Below are 13,065 nucleotides of genomic sequence, written 5' to 3'. Positions count from 1 at the left end.
TACAGTCTCCCAAAATTGAGCCAGGAAGAAATTAAATCCCTGAAGAGAAAAATAATGAGTTCCAAAAGTGAATTAGTAGTAAAAAACCTACCAACCAGAAAAAAGACCAGGACCAGATGGATTCACAGACAAATTCTTCCAAATGTATGAGGAAGAGCTGATATCATTCCTACTGAAACTATTCCAGATAATTCAGGAGGAGGTACTTCTCCCTCACTCATTCTATAAGGTCAGCATTCTATAAGGTCTGATATCAAAACCTGGCAGAGACACAACAAAAAATACGAAACTTAAAACTTGTGGCAATATTCTTGATGAACATAGACACAAAAATCCTAAACAAAATACTTGCAAGCCAAATCCAGCACCACATCAAAAAGCTAATCCTCCACTATAATGCAGGCTTTATCTCTGGGATGAAAGGGTGGTTCAACATATGAAAATTAATAAATGTGATTCATCACATAAAAATAATGTTTAAAAACTATATGATCCTCTCAAAAAATGCAGAAAAGACTTTTGATATAATCCAACATCCCTTCATATTAAAAACCTTCAACAAACCAGGCTTTTAAAGAACATACCTCAAAGTAATAACAGCCATCTATGACCAATACACAGGCAACATCACACTGAACATGCAGAAGCTAGAAGCACTGAGTACCAGAAAAAGACAAGGATGCCCAATCCCACCACTCCTATATAGCATAGTAATGGAAGTCCCAGACAGAGAAATCAGGCAATAGGAAGACATGCAAGGAATCCAAATAGAAAGAGATGAAGTCAAACTATCTCTGTATATAGATTATATAATTCTGTACCTAGAAAACACTACTGTCACTGCCTAAAACCTCCTAAATCTGATAAACAACTTCAGCAAAGTATAAGGATACAAAATCACTGTATAAAAATTGGTAGCATTTATATACACCAATAACATCCAAGATGAGAGCCAAATCCAGAATGCAATCCCATTCACATAGCCACAGAAAGAATAAAGTACCTAGGAATCTAGCTAACCAGGGAGGTGAAAGCTCTCTACAATGAAAATTACCAAACACTGAAATAAATCAGAGATGACACAAACAAATGGGAAAATATTACATACTCATGGATAGGAAGAATCGGTTTTTTTGGAAATGGCCATACTGCCGAAAGCAATTTAGAGATTGAATGCTATTCCTATCAAACTACCAATAGCATTTTTCACAGAACTAAAAAACAAAACAAAACAAAACCCTATTTTAAAATTTGTATGAAGCCTAAAAAGAGCCCGAATATACAAGGCAACCCTAAGCAAAAAGAACAAAGCTAGAGGCACCACACTACCTGAACTCAAACTATACTACAGAGCTACAGTAACCAAAACATCATGGTAGTGGTACACACGTAGACACACAGATTAACAGAACAGTTTAGAGAACTCAGAAATAAAGTCATACACCTACAACTATCTGTCCTTTGACAAAGTTGACAAGTAAAGCAATAGGGAAATAACTCCCTAATCAATAAATGGTGCAGGGATTACTGGCTAGCCATATGAAGAAGTTGAAACTGGATCCCTTCTGAAGCAGCCTTGTTGTCTGGGATGATATCCGAGGTTCATTTTCTCATGACAAGGAAATCAAGGACACAGACACACAAGAAGTGAGCTTAAGAACAGAGGTTTAACAGGTTCTTTAAGGATTAAAATGTAAAAGATTAATATGTGAATGGTGCCCATGAGAAATGAGAATACTTTGAGCCAGGAGAATCAAGATTATCATTCATATTTATTTTATATTATATATGAGAATACTGGCCAGAGAATACTGGACAAAGTAAGTTTTCAAAGTTACACAGCAAATGAGTGATGGATTACAATGAATTTTAGGCTGGGCACAGTGGCTCACGTCTGTAATCCTAGGATTTTGGGAGGCTGAGGTGGGCGGATCACATGAGGTCAGGAGTTCGAGAACAGCCTGGCCAATGTGGTGAAACCCCATCTCTACTAAAAATACAAAAAAATAGCCAGATGTGGTGGTGGGCACCTGTAATCCCAGCTACTTGGGAGGCTGAGGCAGGAGAATCACTTGAACCCAAGAGGCAGAGGTTGCAGTGAGTCGAGATTGCACCACTGCACTCCAGCCTGGGCAACAAGAGCAAAACTCTGCCTCAAAAAAAATTAATTTCAGGCTTTATAATATTGTAAAATTGAATTAAAATTAAAGATGAAAACATTTTTATAAAAAGGACAATTTTTCTTAAAAATAAGTAAAAATTTTCTTATGTACATTTACCTGAGTTGAAATACAGCCACATGAAAAAGAGGTTTGCCAAATGAGAATCTGAGATTTTAGCTTGAACATCCATTCTTGGATACATCATCATGTGAGTTTCCTAGAGGAAGACAATATGTCTGCTTTGCTCAACTTTGCATCTTTAGGATTTACCACAATGTTTGGCACATGATATGCAAAGGCTAAATCAATATTTTTAAATAAAATAATGAAAATAGTTTGTATAATTTCAACTTTCTCAACTATTTTAAAGGCAATATAATTTGCATGTCTGGTTTATATCTCAAATCATCAATCAGGTTGTATTCTATGTATCTTGTTTCCTACCCTATTTCCAGGAAGTCCACTAGTCCTAGAAAAGCATGAAGCAGAGCCATTCTCATTGGTTCACAGACCTGCAGCCTTATATGGATCTGCTCCAGCTGACCAGAGGCTTATTAGCATGATATTTCTATACTCTTGTATGTTACTGACTTTTTCAGTGCTTTATTATAGGACAATAGCTGAACAATAGAAGATTTTTTTCCCTTATTATTGTTGGTTTTAATTTTTGATTCCTTTTTTTGGTTATTTTTGTTGGTTTGTTAAGTTTTGGGTTTGAAAAAAATGAATAAAAGAAACTACCTAAAATATTCAATGTTTATATAAAGCATAAATTAATAGCATCATTCCACATATCAAAACGTAGAACCTGAGGGTGCAAATTCACCCAAGGAGTAGAAACAATTCCTAAAGCAAGACAGAAAACAGCTCATGATAAATGTTCCCCATGTTACAGTTTAACTTTCGTTTAAACATTTAAAATGGTTTAAAGTACATTATAGAATTACACAAATAACAAACTGGTCTATTCTCCTGTTGCTTGTACTCCCCTCATTTTAACCTTATTTCATTAAGTGACAATAGGAATCATTAAGCTAAATGCATACTCTGCATATTAAAATTTTTGTATGCAAAGATTTCCTGGTTTTAATTGAAGTGAAACTTAGTGGTAATCTAAGGGAATGCACAGTCACCTAGTCATGTTACTGTCAGGCCACTGAGGATAATTGAGGACTGAAGGCATTTTATGAGAACAAAAAATATTAGTTTCAGATTTTGTACCTAGAGAGATATAGAATCAATGGGGCAGCAGAACTGAGAGCAGCATAGATACCCAAACTTCCAAATTCTCACACTTAAAAGCTCATCTCATGACCTTCTCAAGTTTTCTCTAGGCCTGGGTTGTGTCAGTGAAAGACAAATGCACTGGGGTATTTATGTCTAATAGAGAAAATAATAAAGCAGTGCAACTGGATAGCTGTTGATGGGAGCAATTGATACTGTATAATTTGTTGATTGCATTATGTGAGCACACATATTTAATTTATATTTAATAATTAATAGGATTTATTAATTTTATTAATAAGATGCTGAGAGTGATAATCAGCAATTAAACATTACTTGAAAAAATCACAAGTGCTTCTTGGCAGTACAGAATGCGACTCACTTCCTGGACTGGGAGGGCAGAGAAAGCTCAGTTCAAAGCTGTAATCAGAATTGCAGTAAATCTTGAACTCTTAGTCTCATCACGTCTGCTACCTCAATGTCAAGACTCTGATTGGGAAGGAAAGGGCCCTCGAAACGTGAAGTTAGGAATATCTGGGTGACACATTTCAAATCTTCCATTTCTATGGCCTGCAGAAATGGCCCACTTCTCGCTGTTGAAAGCTAGGTCTACCCCCTGTGCTTAAAGGCAGAGACTGTTTTAATCTTCCTCTAACTACCTTCTGGTTACAACACCATTAAGTAAGGCTATATCACAAGATAATGGAGCTGGAGAAGTTCTAGGCCTTAAATGAAAGAAAAAAGCTCCACACTGAATGGCCTGCAGAACTAGCCAACTTGTACGAGCAAGAACTGGGAGTGTTATGTATGGAAATAAATTTCAAGAGTGTTAAATCAGGGCAGGGGGGCAGTGAAATGTGAAGTTGGATAAAGGTAAGTTTATTCATGTGAGATTCCTCTTCCAGTTCATACAATTTAATACTCTGGAAAAGACCTTGGGTATTGCACCAACCAGTGCTCATATGGTTAATGGAAACTTGGAAAAGCCAGTGGATTACAGTATTTGGACTACTATGATACAGAGTGAAGTAAGGCATCAAAAGGTTCTGAGCATTGGATACACTAAAGTGGATATAGTATGTAATATTGGGATACTCAGAAGATGACTGTGTTCCTGGTGGACGCCTCCTTTACAAAAACAATAAGGAGCATATTAATGCGAGAGCCACCAGCATCACCGAGAAGCCCTGGGTATGTGTTCTCTAAAGTTCACAGCTGATGGTAGGAGATACAGTTACAGAACTACACTACATGATAGCAGTGGGGAAGGCACGTTCCTGAAAGGATACAAGCTAAGTTGTTTATTGCTGTCAAAACCAGGTCAGAGAGAAAGCTGGGGGACTCACATAGAATTGTGGAGACAGTTAATAGTATATGGTGTTCCCTTCAAGCTAAAAACAAATGATTCCGTCTTGTACCTCTCACTACTAAGAAGAAAGCATGGCCCATTGTAGGCCTCCTTTGGGTTCCTGAGGCAGCATATTCTGCACTTAGGAATCCTGCTGAACTCACACATTTGATGACATACCGTACTCAGCTTTGAATGAGGCCAAGAGTAAGCATAGGCTTTGCAGCAACCCCAGATTGAGATCTAAGAGGTCCTGTCATTTGGGATATATGACCTAGTAGAGAATCACAACATAGACCTCTACTGTTCTGGAGCAAGTTACATTGGAAAAAGAGAACTAAACACCTTTCAAAAAACTGTTCCTAGTGTACCAATTAATACTTCTACAGACAGATCGCCTGATGATGGGACATAAACTACCTATGTAGAAAAAACCACTATAAGCTGGCTTTTATCATACACGCCAAGTCATAGGCTGAATTGGACCAGCAGGAATCAGTTGTAGGATGTAAGTAATGCATTCATTACCAAACAAAAGCATAGGACACAAAATGTCTGTACAGGAAGTAGCCTAGATCCCCCATGTTATCTACCACTTTTCTCCTGCCTTATTGCCTCAGATCACACAAATAGCCGCATGGGAGTCCCTTGACAGAGGAGAAAGATGTCAAATATTGGTATATGGATGAATAAACTCAGCAGCTTATGCACATTGAAAATGGATGACAGTTGTACTATAGCCCTATTTAGAAATGACATAGAGAGACAGTGATGAGGGAAAATCCTCCAAGAGTGCTGAGTTCCAGGTGTTACATGTGGTCTCCTAATTTGTCTGGTGGTTCTATCATTTAGGATATATGATCCAGTGAGACACAGGGTTTTAGAGATATCTGTGTTGGGAGAAGATACCATGTAAATTTTATGACAAGGCCTAAAGAAGAATTGCAATATAGACATATATTGTTCCAGAGCAAGTTTGTTACATTGGAAGCAAAGAACTAAACACCTTTCAAAAAACTGTTCCTATTACGCCAGTTGGCCCCAGTCCTGAGGTTAGAATTTATATGGATTCACAGGCTGGTTGCTGAATGGAACTAGAAAGAGATATTGAACGAATGGGTTGAAAAACTTCTGTGGAAGAAACATATGGATGGACCTATGAGAATGATCAGGTGTGAAGATCTGTATCACGTGTTAATATCCACCAGAGAGCATATACCAAAGTTGAAGCTACAATCAATCAAGTAAACAAAATGATTCAGTTGGTATGCTACAGCCAGCCTCTGCATTGGTCAGCCACACTTATGCTGATATAGTAGGGTCATTTACAAAGTAGCTACGTTGGCTGAGAGAACGATTATTCATAAATGCCAAAGTAAGGGTTCCCTGTTCCCAAAGCTGATTTATCTATTACTGCTGCCCTAACTACAACAAATAGATACATTCTAAGTCCTCTATATGTCACCATCTTTTAACGAGAACATAGACACTTGGCAAGTTGACTACATTAATCCCTTTCATCCTAGAAGAGAGAGCAATCATCTAAAGTGGAATACAATTATATTCTTTCTTTTTTTTTTTTTTTTTTTGAGAGAGAGAGAGAGTCTCACTCTGTCACCCAGGCTGGAGTGCAGTGGCAAGATCTTGACTCACTGAAACCTGGGTCTCCAGGGCCCAAGTGATTCTCATGCCTCAGCCTCCCAAGTATCTGAGATTACAGGAGTATGACACCACATCTGGCGAATTTTTGCATTTTTAGTAGAGATAGGATTTCATTATGCTGCCCAGGCTGATCTGGAACTCCTGGCCTCAAGCAATCTGCTTGCCTCAGCCTCCCAAAGTGCTGGGATTACAGACATGGGACACTGCGCCTGGCTGGAATATAATACAAATATATTCTTGATATGAATTTCCCTTACCTGTCCACAAGACCTAAATCAGCACTACCATCCTGGAGCTCACAGAATATGTGATCCCTTACATAGGATCCCACATAACCAATGGACCTACTCTAGAGCAAGAAAGTTGTATCATGTTCTGGCACTATCTGGAAGCAAATGACTTCATAAGATGTTGAAATAACCTAAAGAAGGTATAGCTGAGACATCAGCTACAAAATGTTGCCCTATAAGGATAAGACACTTTCAGCCAGGATTCAGTGTGCACGCTCAATCAATCACAATTGTAAATTATTGTATCTACAGTAAAGTGCTTGAGGCCAGGAACTAAGTAGAATTCACTGTGCCCTAACTGAAGAATTTGTGATTTTCTTTTTTACAACTCTAGGTTCTACGTTTAAGTCCTGTCTTCAAGATTGCAAAAGTCAATCTCACATATAGATAAATAAGAAAAGGTTATTTGCTATTGTGAAGATTTTCAAAGAATACCCAGCTAAATATAGAATAAAATGTGAATGTCTAAGAAGCTACACTGACTATGCTTTAGTCATTATATATGTGGAGGAAGCTTCAGAATAATCTTATCTCATCCTCTGTATTTATCAATGAAAATATTAAAGGACCAGGAAGTCTAGGGGGTTTTCTCATGTTGCATGACTAGCTAGGGATATAAGAGTAAGTACAACCTTACTATGTCAATTCTCTCTAAACGTATATATTTACTTGATTGGGACACTTATTTGAAAAGTTCCATATGAAAAAATTGTATTCTGTACTTTATTTTCTAATTAATTGTTTGTGTTAAGGAAGGTACAGGAAATGTGTAATCAGGATAAATGTTTTGGTTTAATTAAACTAATAAAAATAATAATGGATACAACAGCAAGAAAACTTTCAAAATTGTTGATAAATTGAATAGTCAGCTAAAAATCCATTGTCACTTTGTATTAGGGAAGCAAAGTGAAAAACTGTGAAGAATACATATAACCTCCTAAGTATTTCCCAGAGATCAATTTAAAGCAAAGAATAAGAAAGAAATATTTATTAAACTCTCCCAAAGGCATATAAACAGAAGAAGTTGCAAAGAAAAAATTAATCAAATTTTTTCATAGCAGATTAAATTCAAGAGCTTTTCTAAGACAGTAATTTCTTACTATAATGTCTGGAGAACAGGAAGAATGAGGAAGAAAGCAAAATCCTTTCCAGGTGTTAATGGGTAGGTGTTGAACTTTTTCAATCCCATGTTAATGGGGGTAGAAATGGTGAGGAGTAGGAGAGCAAGGATATAGATCACAAACTTGAATTTTCAAAGTTGTAAGGGTTTCTAGTTAGGTTTCAATTTCCCCAGGTAACAGATGACCATGTTTTTGATGACCCGTGAGATCATTTCCTCTTTTGTATATGTTTTGGCGATGAGTAGAGTCACTGTATTCTGGGGCATCGTCTTAGCCTGCTTTGTGGCCTAATCTCCACTGTCTCAGATGAGTTCATTAGAGAGTATAAAAGTAGAAACAAGTCTCAGAGACAACGATGCTGTATAGGACAGCAGTGCTCTATGAGCAGACATAACATGAAGTAAAATAAGATCAGTGGCCTAAAAGGTAGCTTACATGTGGCAAGTGCTGCTGTATTTATCAGAACTTTTGTATCTTCAATTTAAGCCTCATGTAAGAATTTGATAAAATCATGCTTGATAACCACAAAAAGCGATTAAAAAGTGAATTATTTTTAGTAAAATGTATAAAATTGAGACTATGTCAAGAAGGATAGCAATAGCTATCTGCAATATAACTGATGCTGACTACCTCATATTTCACATACCACTGCAACATTATATAGATATATTAAATATATAAGATTATATATGTGATATATAATATGAATACATATGTCATACATAAAACCATATGATTTATCTATATTATTTATTCTTAGGTCTAAGTGAGAATACCAGGGAAATTTTTCTGATTCAAGTTTAGGCTGATTTGTATATAACTGTTTTGAAGGTATTCAGCTCATTGTGGTATGGCATCAGAGGAGAGAAAAATTACTTTGCCCTAAGATGACAATACATCTTAATTCATAAAAGTAGCATGAATTAGTTGGATTTCTTTTTACATGGAGGTTGAAGAAAGAATGATAAAGAGTTAAAGGAATAACTGTCCTATAATGTCCATGGAGTTGCATCAGAATAGGCTGACGTACCCTGAAATATCTTGATATGGTGGCTTAAACTATTCTTAATTTCTTGAACCTTGTTGAAACTAATCTGAACTGAGCGAGTGCCTCTGTGACTGCATTACATCGGTATATGCTGATGGAACAACAGAAATAACATAAAAATTCAGCTCCCTCACCCACGGATTTGTCTATCTATGCAGTGTCAAGTATCCAGATATTTTGAAACATTATGAGTGACTGACATTTTCATTTCTGAACTAGAAACTCTGGCAGATTGTTGACCTAGCCTTCATCTGAAAAAGCCCTTTTTCTGAACTAGAATCTTGTTTAAGAATGATTGGCATACCTTAAAATCAAATATTTTTTGAATTGCTGTGTTACTAGTCTAATTTGGAAAAATAAGAGAAACCATCAAAAATTTCTAGACAAACCATGTTAAATGCTTAATATAAAAGTAGAAACTGTAACCATTTTATAACTTATTAACTGCTGATACCATCAAGTATCAATATAGAAGATCTGTAATTACTATTCTATATTATTTCCAATGTATTTTATAGTTATGGAATTGCTGCAAATGACTTAAATTAGAGGTTTTTAAAACATTAGGCCCTTTACCATTAGCTTTAGTTCTACTGTGAATGAGAGGAGAAAACACTTGAGTACTCTTTTAGAATGTAAGTTAATAAGGGAAGAAATCTTGATTTGCTTTCTTCTCTTTACACATGTATCTCAATGCTGAGGATGGTATCCTTCACATAGTAGGTGCTCTGTAAGTATTGCTCAAATTAATGGAGGGATAACAGGAGCTTTGTAAAACTTAGTAAAGATTGTAACATCGCCTCTTCAAGAGGCTCTAAGACATAGACACCTCTAAAGGGTACATGTAGATGTACTCTTTAGAATTTTTGAAAGTGACATCAGGTGGTATACTTTTCGTTTTGTTTTGGTCTTCATTTTGATATAGAAAGAACAATGTGAAGTTCTTAAGGGAATAGTTGTCATGTAGCCTGTGAGACCCCCATCTCTAAAAAAAATTTTTTTTAAATCATCTGGGATTGGTGGTATATGCCTGTAGTCCTAGCTACTCAAATGCTGAGGTGTGAGGATCACTTCAGCTCAGGAGTTAAACATGCAGTGAGCTGTGACCGTACCATTACACTCCAGCCAGGGCAACAGAGAGAAACCCTGTCTCTCTAAAACAAAAAAAAAAAAAAAGAAGAAGAAAAAAATTAAAGGAATATTTGTCACATATTTCTACTTAGAATTGAATCAGGACAGGTTGCCAAGCCTGGGAAATTCTTGCTGCAGAGGAGCGGTTTGAACATCCAAGCTTTTAAAAGACCTAGATATTCTCATGGGATTTCATTGATGACGGAGTACATGTGACAATTGTATTTTTAATTTTTTAACACAATAGAAAACTCCTTGTTTCATTGTATAAAGGAACACTCTGACTGTTCAATCACTAATCACAAATATCCTGGTACACAAAATAAAATTCTGAAACATAGTAAAGATGGACTAATTAGATAGTCTGAGCATATACACTTGACTTGTCCTCTTCTATGTGATCTCTTATGATGATTCTGCATATGTGTGCATATGTTACACACATACACAAGTGTGTATGTTTATGCATACATGAAAACACACCAGACTAATTTCCGATTTTATGGAAAGAAACAGGAATTCCAAAATTTATGAAAAATGTAGAAAAGGCATAAAGTCATTAATATCAGATAAGTAAGAACAGAAAAACTATAATCCAAATATGACAAATGAAGAGTGGAGATCCACAAAGCATGAGAGAGAGTACTAAGTCAGCTATCATAGTAATTAATTAAAGACAAAAATCCTAACCAGCTGGTCAAATGAGTCCAACTACTTTCTGTCCACAACCACTAATACCCAATGGCAATCTAAAAACCAAAAGCTATACCATAAGTAATATGAACTACTTGCTTGGGGTCAGGTTTTGTTAACATACCGAATAATGAGAAAGAAGGAGAGAGCTTCAGGAAAGTCTGGACAGGTTGAGAAATGGAGTGGGGAGATGGGAGAGAAGTCATTTCATTCATGGAAGAAATTTACTTATGTTTTAAGTGTCGAAAGAAATTATTCCTTATTTTAGCTGCTAGAGACTGTCCTAAAGTTTGCTGCAAGCCGCATACTAATAGACCCTGAGTGAACTTAACAAAACTATTCTTGACTATTTACAGATAGGGGTTGATTATCCCTTCTACTTAAACTCATATCAGCAATCTAAACCAATCACTAAGAATCATATGCTACTTGAAGAAAACAAAAAATATTAAAGAAAAAAATAAAGAAATCAATCAAGGTGCCTGGAAAAGATGCTAAAAGGAAATTCAGGGAATAAAGGAGATTTTAATAAAATATATATGCTAGTTATGAGAAATTTGAGAGATAATTGAAACCAGAAAACAACTATAAGGATTGATAAAATGAAGCAATCAGAAAGAATTATAGACAAATTGATAAACATTGCCTAAATTAAAAATAATTGACATAAGGCTGAAAATGAAATCAAATAAATAAAACTCAAACAGAAAATTAAAATACCAAGACAAGGGAATTAAAGATAGCATTTTTTAAAAATGTGGTAAAAAGTTAGAAGATATCAAGGATTAATCTAAGAGGGCTAATATATTTTTAATAGAAGTAGTGGTAAGTAGTAGGTAAGTAGTAGAGCAAGGATTTGAATCCAAAGCTTCATGCTTTGTAACAGGACATGAAAATACTAAAAACTTTTAGAGCAAGACCGTATCTAAAAAACAAAAGAAGGAAAACTATGTCGACATTTCATTAACAAAATTACACGTTGAAAGATGATGCCACAATATTCACAGAGATTTAAGGAAAATTATTTTGAAACCAGTCAATCCATTATGTGAAATGTAAACAGAACATAGCAACAGTTAATTTTAAAGACGTAATGAAAGTTCAGAACTTGCAAAGAGTAAGAAATTTAACATAAGAAATCTAAAACCCATCGACTCTCTCTGAAAGAATTAGCACTGAAAGAATATACTACAGCCAAAGAAAATAATGTAATAAAATACAACATTTTAAACTTAGATTATAGAAGCCACTAAAATATATTTTTAATAATTTGGAAGTATAAATAATATATTCATAATATATATCATTTATATGTATGCAATATAATCATGTAATGATAAAATATAAATAAGCATTTATACATAAATTAAAAACAAATTATAATTAACTTCAATAAAACAATCCCAGATGAACTCAACATGGGAGATGGGGGGGCAGGAGGAAATGACAGCATGCTAGGTTATCTATTATTAGAAGGAAAATCGGGTGAAGAGTAAGAGGATGAAGGAATAATTGATTTATCTTGGTGATTCATAAAAAATATGTTATAAAACATATGTACTTGAGAAATTAACCATTACAAATCAGTTACATATTGAAAATTTAAATTTTCTTAATAAAAATTCACTAATTTTCACTCTATTAAAGATATAAAAGACAAAACAACAACATACAGCCTTATTTTACTTTTAAGAGACTCACCTAAGATAAAATTTTAAAAATAAAAAAATAGGAGAAATGATATATATGCCAGCAAGTGCTGATGAAAGAAAGCTAACGTTAAAATGTTGATGAAACTCCAAATAGACTTTAATTCTATCATGAAATTCTGTATTAACAAAAGGTAATATAAGAAAATATAAATCATTAAACTTTAATCATGTGAGACAAAAGCTACCAAATATATAAAGCAGAAGCAGAAAGTGAGGCATTGTCAATTCTAGAAACACAACGGTAGAATTTAACACAGAATTTTCAGAAATCAGCAAAAGAATAAAACAATAAATAAGGCAGAGGATTTGAATGACACAATAAAAGTAGTTTAGCCATTTATTCAACAAATGTTTTTGAGTACTCACTGTGTGACAGTTACTCTTTTGAGTGTTCTAGATTGTGACAGTAAAAAAGAAACGTCCAGATCTAAAGATTTTAACTTCTCATTTTTATAAGAAAAGACAGAAAATTGAAAAAGTAAATTAAATACACCACATATGACAAGGTAGTAAGTATTTGAAGAGAAAGAGGAAAGTGAGCCTGGGTGGGTGAGCAGATTGCAGTTTCACTTGGGTTTATTAGGGAAGGCTTCACTAAGAATAAGACATTGAGTAAAGCTCAAAGGAGGAGTAAGAGTTAAAGCTAATAGGAGATTTTGAGTAGAACAATGACA

Source organism: Macaca mulatta, chromosome 12 (assembly GCF_049350105.2).
Source record: "Macaca mulatta isolate MMU2019108-1 chromosome 12, T2T-MMU8v2.0, whole genome shotgun sequence".
Classification (NCBI taxonomy): domain Eukaryota; kingdom Metazoa; phylum Chordata; class Mammalia; order Primates; family Cercopithecidae; genus Macaca; species Macaca mulatta.
Note: the sequence above shows the minus strand (reverse complement) of the source record.